We start from the raw sequence: 8,787 nt of genomic DNA, 5'->3' as shown, positions 1-8,787 counted from the left end.
TTTCTTGAGCTCTCTTACTGTATTATACGGTTGGTTTCTTTGTTTCTGTTTTTTTGTTTTGTTTCTTTCAGTCTCCTTCACAATCCTCTGAGGTTACAGGCTGTGCTGAACAGCAAAGAAAAACACTACCTGACCCAATGAAGGCTCTCAATAGATATTTGTTGAATAAATAAATGAATGGGGGACTTCCCTGGTGGCACAGTGGTTAAGAATCCGCCTGCCAGTGCAGGGGACACGGGTTCAAGCCCTGGTCCATGAAGATCCCACATGCTGCAGAGCACCTAAGCCCATGCATGACAACTACGGAGCCGGCGCTCTAGAGCCCCGTGAGCCACAACTACTGAGCCTGCGTGCCGCAACTCTTGAAGCCCACGCAGCTATAGAGCCTATGCTCTGCAACAGGAGAAGCCACCGCAGTGAGAAGCCCGTGCACTGCAAGGAAGAGTATTCCCCGCTCGCCGTAACTAGAGAAGGCCCACGCGCAGCAACAAAGACCCGATGCAGCCAAAACTAACTAACTAAATAAATTTATTTAAAAAAATAAAATAAATGAATGGTTCAGGTTCTAAGTGCTCTAGTTCTTCAGAAAAAAGAGAGCCTTTTTATGTGCTGGGTATAGGTGACAACCAAAATACAACCTAACTGGTCCCAGAATGATGGTCAAGTCTATTCTATAAGCTGGTCCTGCAAAACAGCTTTCAGCTTTCTTCTGAACTTGGTTGTTTTGCCAATCATTTATCTTCATTTTTTATTTTATTGTGCCAATTCCTAAGTCTTTTAAGGTAGAAAAGTGTCTTGACCAAATTGTTGTTTGATTCAGAAGCCTGTTTCTCTACTTCATAAATCAGCTCAAGACATTTTCTTATCATTGTTCATTGGCTAGTTGACCACTCATTTCATCATTGTCAGCTAAAGCCATTAGGAATCATACATGCTACAACACAGGCTGTAAGCAGGGATCTCAAGCCAAGGAATTATAAGTCACGGGATCTCCTGTAAATGATACATTTGTAGAAAAATTAGAATGTGAGCTTAGCTATGAGGCATGTGTAAATTTCCAAGAGACCTTGGGAAGCATAGAAAAGAAGGCACCTGTAATGATATTCTCACAGACGTCACTCTCATCATTTGATACAGGTGAGATATCAACAGGAATAAAAATGGTGTTAAATAATTACCAAAGGGTGAACCAGCCACCTGCTATGGATAAGCAAGAACTAGACTAGACAGCGTTGCAGGTGGTGGTTTTAAAACAGCCTCAATTTCTTCGACATTCTTCCCATTAAAGGGCAAAGTATACGTCCCCTTTCCTTGAATCTGGAAGGGGCTGTGATTCCTTCAACCAACAGAGTACAGAGTAAGTGACACTAGGTGACTTCCAAAGCTACGTCATAAAAGGCCTTGCCGTTTCTACCTTATTTACTGCGAAATTCATTTTAGAGCTCTGAGCAGCCTTGTAATGTCCAACTACCTTGATACCACCATGCAGGAGAGGCCACATATAGGCTTTCCAGTTGATAGTCCCAGATAAGCCTCTCATTCAGCCGTCCCAGGCCAAGTGCCAGAAATGTGAATGAAGAAACCATTTTGGAAGTGGATTCTCTGGTCCCAGCTGTTCTCACCCTCAGCTGTTTGAGTCATCCCGGCCCAGACATTGTGGGGCATAGAAGAACCATCCTTGCTGTGCCTTTCCAAATTCCTGACACACTAAATCCATGGTTGTTGTTTTATGCCTATCTTAGTTCATTTGAGCCGCTGTAACAAAATACCACAGACTGGGTGTCTTATAAACAGATATTTATTTCTCCCAGCTCTGGATACTGAGTCTAAGATCAATGCGCCAGTAGATTCAGTGGTAAGGGTTCACCTCCTGGTTCATAGATGGATGCCTTTTCGCTGTGTCCTCACATAGCAAAAGGGACAAGGGAGCTCTCTGGGGTCTCTTTTATAAGGGCATTAATCCCATTCGTGCCTGTCCTCATGACCTAATCACCTCCCCAAATCCCCATTTCCAATACGAACACATTGGGGATTGGGATTTCAACATATGAATTTTGGGGGGACACAAACATTCAGTCTGTTGCAATGCCTATAGGTTTAGGTTGGTTTGTTATTCAGCAACATATAACCACAACAGAAGTAAGTAAGAAAATAATCAAAAGAGAGTGTGACTCTGCTAGAGAAAGAATGACTACCCAAAGATGAATAAAGGGACTTTAGATGGGGTTATGTTTTCAGTTGCTTGGGGGACAGTTGGGTCATGTTAAGTGGAAGCATGATTTTGCTGTTTTTATTTAGAAGTTAAAGGGCTTCCCTGGTGGAGCAGTGGTTAAGAATCCACCCACCAATGCAGGGGACACGGGTTTGAGCCCTGGTCAGGGAATTAGATCCCACGTGCCTTGGAGCAACTAAGCCTGTGCACCACAGCTACTGAGCCTGTGCTCTAGAGCCCACAAGCCACAACTACTGAAGCCGGTGCACCTAGAGCCCATGCTCTGCAACAAGAGAAGCCACTGCAATGAGAAACCTGCACATCGCAACGAAGAGTAGCCCCCGCTTGCCGCAACTAGAGAAAGCCTGCACGCAGCAACAAAGACCCAACACAACCAAAAATAAATAAATATTTTTAAAAAGAAGAAGTTAACTATGGGGCCTTCCCTGGGGGCGCAGTGGATAAGACTCTGTGCTCCCAATGCAGGGGCCCCAGGTTCAATCCCTGGTCAGGGAACTAGATCCCACATGCATGCCGCAACTAAGAGTTCGCATGCTGCAACTAAGGAGCCCACGTGTGGCAACTAAGACCCGGTGCAACCAAATAAATAAATAAATAAGAAGTTAAGCATGGTTAAAAGAAGGATGTGTGGGCTTCCCTGGTGGCGCAGTGGTTGAGGGTCCGCCTGCTGATGCAGGGGACGTGGGCTCGTGCCCCGGTCCGGGAGGATACCACATGCCGCAGAACGGCTGGGCCCATGGGCCATGGCTGCTGAGCCTGCACGTCCGGAGCCTGTGTTCTGCAACGAGAGAGGCTGCAACAGTGAGAGGCCCGCCAAAAAAAAAAAAAATCATCTTAAAAGAAGGGTGTGTGACTGCCAAGTTGACAGAGAGTGACTCTGGTAGCTTTGTACTGTGTCCATTTAGCTACAGTAGAACTACATTTTCCAGAATTCCCTTTCTTGCATGATTCTAGATTGGGATTGGCCACAAGAGAAATTAGCCCGAGACTGGGGAGGTGGAAGTGAAACAGCACTTTATGCTCTGAAAGTCAGTGTTCGGTGCCAGCCACGGTGGCGGTTCACGGATGTTGTCCCTAACTGCTGGCTCACTTGCTGGCAGGATCTGGACCTGCACTATGTCCTTCAGCTTCTCTGAGTCCTGGGCCAGGTGCCTGGGTAGTTCTGTGGCCAAGGGCTCGAGCTTTTGCAGGTCACCTGCATCCTCAAGATTAGAAGTGGTTAGAGACAGACACAGGATCCAGTTTGTCCCTGTGGTTCCAGTGTGCCCTCAACTTCCCAAACTTTTTGCCCAGCTTTCCTTCTTGACTGCAGGTCCAGTTGATCTGCACTGACCTCAGGCCCAGTACCCTTGCAGAGTACTGCACTGGCTCCCACAGTTTTGTAAGGTCTGATGCTTTTTATAAACTCTTGATTCTACCTTACTCAGAGTGACTCTGCTTCTTCGATCAAACCCTGACTGATACATCCTATAAAAAAAAGACTCATAGGATGTAAGCGCTGGCAGCTGCCTTAGAGTTCACCTGGTCCACTCCTCATTTCTGAATGGGGAAACTGAGGTCCCTAGTGTGACTTGCCCAAGTGGTACATAATAAATGAGTGGTTGAAACAGCTTGCTAACCTGCTCTGTGACCTAAGTATTTGCCAAATTCCTGTTTGACTTACGGAATTGCAACAGGCCTGCTACACCAGATCCTATTATCCATCCAAGCCCTTGATTGCGCCCCTTCATATCAGGCACTGTGCTTGGTCTTCTACATAGATGACCTCATTTAACCCACTTGCCCTCCAGCGTATATCCTAAAGTATTGAATTATCAATGCTTCTCTCCATCTCCAGCACCACCAACTGCCCAGCCCTTATCATTCACAGCTGAGTCCTAACAGGCCTGCTCATCGACAGTCTCTTCTCTCTATAGCAAACAGGGCCATCTTTACACATCAGCTTCCACCATCAGCTTCCTCTCCTGCTGAAAGCCTGTCTGTGGTTTCCCATTGCTCTTGGGTTAAAATGTATCAGGCCTACAAAGTCCGGTAAGATGTGGCCCCATCTCCCCTCCGCTTCGGTCACACCCTCTACCTTGCTCACCGCACTCCAGCTACAGTGACCTTCCTTCTATTCCTAAAACATACCCGGCTAGTTCCTGCCATAGAGGCTTTGCTGTCTCCTCAGCCTATAAGGCCACTCTCCCCCAGCTTCCCATGGCTGCTGCTTCCTGAAAAATGTCATTTCCTCTGCAAGGTCTGCCCTGAACACTCATGTCTCACCCTTCCCTTCAGTCACTCACTCCTTCCTCTGTTTTATTTCCTTCACAGCACTTATTGATGCCTATCACTGTCTTGGTTATTTACTTGCTTATTTATCAACTTTGTCTCTCTGCTAACTAGAAAGAATCTCCCTGAGGACAGTGTTATTCACTAATATATCCCTGGTGCCTAGTAGGTGCTCAGTAAATATTTGTTAATGAACAAACCTGTATGGTACCTACTGTTATTCTCTCCATTTTACAGATGAGGAAACACAGTGCCTGCGAGATTAAAAACTTGCCTGGGGTCCCGCAGTAAATAGCTTAGTTGATATTATTCCAACACAGGTTTACCTGACCATTATGCATCCTACTTTCGAGGCTTTGTTGCCTCCACAGGTGTCCTCTGGGTGCAAAATATATCCAGATATTAGAACTGCAAGGAAACGTTTATAATCACCTACCTCCTTGCCTAGTCATTATATTGATCCTAAAGTTAATCAGTTAACCATTTATGAGTCCTTCCTGTGGGCACTGATAAGGTAATTGGAATTGCTCCCCCAAATTGGACAGACATTAAGGATCCCTCGTTTATCACATCCTGGGAATTTACAGATGCCTACATTTTTATCTGATTTTCCTTCAGTAGCCCTCACTTTTTCAGTTTCAAGAATGTGACTGAATTTTCGACCTCCCTGCCCCAGTTTTTCTTCATTATCTCTTTTGCCTTCAAGAAACTATACCATTTCTGTTCTAAAACAAGAAGAGACAGGGGATTTCCCTGGTGGTTCAGTGGTTCAGACTCTGCACTTCCACTGCAGCAGGCACTGGTTCGATCCCTAGTCAGTGAACTAAGATCCCGCATGCCGCAGGGTGCAGCCAAAAATAATAATAATAAATAATAAAAATAAAGATAAAATAAGAAGAGACACATTTTAAGAAAACAATTTTCAGATACGTGCAAAGAAACAGTAGCAGTTGATAACATCTGTTAGATCGCCAGAGACCTGGAAGGAACCTTCCAGATCATCTGCTGCAGGACTCAACAGATAAAGCATCTGAGACCCAATGGGTGCAGATGGCTTATCCAAGATGGGGCTAAAAGTAGATATCCTTTACCCTGCTTCCAGGACTCCTCCCATCACATCGCACCGTCTTCCTTCCACCTCCTTACTGGAGAAACCAGGATCGCTGTGGAAACCAGGTTATGGGTAAACAGCAGCAGACCCATTACTCAGACCCGAGGCTTCAGACCGCATATACGGGGAGCTATGTCATAGATTGTTCTGTTAACCAGGCCCTTTCTCGTTCTCAGTAGCACTGCCACACATGACCACTCATGCACTAAGGATGACTAGACTTGCCTCACCTGCCTGCCCTTCAGAGCAGCCAATCACTCTTCTACCTCAGCCAACCCATCTCTCCTTCCTCCTTGTCCATACATTGTGTTTCAGAGGAGCTGTGTTGAATGGCTTCCTCATTTCTGCTTCTGTGACTGTTTAAGTCTCTCTTGAGGGGCTAGCTGAGATATCCCTGCTAATGAAGTCTGAATTGCAGCATCCCCATGAGGCCAGAGCGGAGGGAGTGGCTCAGAGAATGTCAGAACTGGAAGATACCTTAGAGACCAATGAGTCTACCTTGTCACCCTATTTACGGGTAAATGTGGATACAGAGAGAAAAGTACATGATCATTGACTGTTCACTTTGATATTGCTAGCTGGACATAGAGCAAAGCTAGAACCCAGACCTTCTGACTTTGCAGCTCAGTACCTCCTACATCATGCTGAAGCCCTGGCACTTAGAATACGAGGGACACAATGAGCCCCCTGGAAAGGGTGTTGACTGACTGACTATATCTTCCAGCAAGGAAATCAGGAAATTCTGTTTCCTTTTTAGAATTAAGGCCTACCATAGTAACTCTCTACAGGAAAAACAAAAGCAATAACAAAATTTCTTTATCATCCTAGGGCTTTTGTGAGAATATAAGGCATACATATATAAAGGTTCTTACCATTAGGCTCGGAAAATTCTGTTGGCTTTCCTTCACCTGTTTGTTGTGGCACTGAGTTAAAACTTGCCTGTGTTGTCGTACTTAAATCCAAGAATTCTCCACTCCTCATTCTAGAGGTAAGTTTTCTATGCCTTTTAGTAAGGGTGATGCTATGGTGAAATTCCAGGGGCATAATTTGTCTTATATTCTAGGTGAATAGTGCCTCCTGGAGTTGTACAGTGTGTGTTCTTTTTACGATGCAGTGGCAATAGATAATAGCTAAAGTGCTTTACATACATGATCTAAGTTAATAGGATACTCTAAAAGGTCAGGACTACTGTTGTGTCTATCAGTGACAGAAGATTTGGAGGGATTAAGGCACTCGCTCAAGTTTACAGTATGGGGCAGTGTTAGGTCTCTCTACAGATAGACCTATAAATAGAGCAAGCAAATTAGAGCCAGAGAAATCTGACTGGAAATTTTAACTTTATAGTTCTAGCTGGGTGGTGCTGATCAATTCAACCTTTCTGAGCCTCAGTGTTCATATCTTTAAAAAGGCATAATAGAAATTATGGCAGACACTGTTAGTTGTTTAGCCAGTAGCTTCCCCCAACCCCTACTTGCCCCATCCAAACCTTTTTTTCCTTTCTAACAACAGTGTATTAGACTGTCAAGTGCTTCAGAGGAAGATGAGCTCTTTCCTGGTCCTAGGGCATAGGGGTAAATCTCTCCCCTTGCAAGTGATTGGCTTAGGAATGGGCATATGACATAATTCTAGCCAATGAGATGGAAGTACAAATGAGGGGTAGGTATGGAGGGCTCATCTTTGGGGATGTTTTTCCTAACTTTTAGAAAGGGTATAGCAAAAACATCTGCCTCTTCTTACTCCAGCTTTTGGATGTTGAGTGAGGATGTGATGGCTGGAACTGTTGCTGCCATTTTGCTACCCAAAAGAGTGCAGACCAAATGCTGACGATGAATATGTGGTTAATTTTATGTGTCAACTTGACTGGACCACAGGGTGCCCAGATATTTGGTTAAACATTATTCTGGGTGTTTCTGTGAGGATATTTTTGAATGAGTTTAACATTTAAATCAATAGACTGAGTAAAGCAGATTGCCCTCCTTAATGTGGGTGGACCTCATCCAATCAGTTGTAGGTCTAAATAGAATAAGAAGGCTGACCCTCCTCTGAAATGAGAAAATTCCTCCTGCCTTACTGCCTTTGATCTGGGAGATCAGTTTTCTTCCTCCTTTCAGACTAGAACGGAACTATTGGCTCTTCCTGGGTCTTGAGCCTGCTAGACTTCAGATTGTAATTACACCAACAGCTCTCCTGGGTCTCTAGCTTGCCAACTCACCCTGCAGATCTTGGAACTAGTCAGGTTCCATACCCAATTTGATATATGTATATATATTCTGTTGGTTCTATTTTTCTGAATAGCCCTAATACAGTGACAGTGCAGAAAGATGAAAAGAACTTGGGTTCTTACAGATATGATTGAGCTACTGAATTAATCAACCCCAGTAGTCCTTATGGCTGAACTTATAGTTAAGTGAGATAATACATTTTTCTTCTTGTGGAAGCCACTTTTAGTTGGGTTTCTTTCTTATTTCTTGCACATGAAGGCACTATAACTGATCCAGCAATCAAACCAGTAGGATTGTTGTGAAAATTAAATGGTGGTTAGTAAATATTAATTTTCCTCTCAGCATCTAAATTATAGTGCAAGACTCTCTTCTTAATAATGATAATCCCTTAATTGGTATAGTCTTTTTGTCACAGTGTGCTTCCATAGTCATTATTCTACTAGATTGTGAATTTCTATTATTATTATAATTATAATTATTAATTATTTTTGGCTGCACCATGTGGCTTGTGGGATCTTAGTTCCCTGAACGGGGATTGAACCCAGGGCCACAGCAGTGAAAGCACCAAGTCGTAACCACTGGACCGCCAGGGAACTCCCTAGATTGTGAATTTCTTGAATATTGAGACCATGTTTACTTTATCTTTATCCCTAGCTCCTAGCACAGGTGTTGAATCTTTCTTAGATTATATCTTTTCATGGATTTGTTCTTCAGTGATACTGATGCCCACTTGGAAGTAATTACCTAGGAACTGGGTAAAGTGAATTGACACAACTCTAGATGTATACCCCATGGTATAATTGTTGGTTATAGGACACTTCAATTTGGTTCTTTGATTGGCAAACCTTATGTTAAGGTGTTTAAGTATTAACTGCTATTATCTAAGGCCTTATATTGAAGACATCATTAACTTTATAACCCATCATGTGAACATTCCCTGACTGTCAGGA

General features: G+C 43.9%; 1 long non-coding RNA gene across 1 annotated transcript in view; it reads left to right on the top strand.

Moving 5' to 3' along the window:
* The first annotated feature begins 6,020 nt into the window (after positions 1 to 6,020).
* Positions 6,021 to 8,787, top strand: part of LOC141279333 (uncharacterized) — a 44,160-nt gene continuing 41,393 nt past the window's right edge. The window contains exon 1 of the long non-coding RNA XR_012333380.1: positions 6,021 to 6,603. This is a non-coding gene — a long non-coding RNA (uncharacterized lncRNA). The remainder of the gene's footprint in view (positions 6,604 to 8,787) is intronic.

This window comes from Tursiops truncatus, chromosome 8 (genome assembly GCF_011762595.2).
Source record: "Tursiops truncatus isolate mTurTru1 chromosome 8, mTurTru1.mat.Y, whole genome shotgun sequence".
In the NCBI taxonomy this organism is placed as follows: Eukaryota; Metazoa; Chordata; class Mammalia; order Artiodactyla; family Delphinidae; genus Tursiops; species Tursiops truncatus.
Note: the sequence above shows the minus strand (reverse complement) of the source record. Positions and strands in the feature narration are given on the sequence as shown.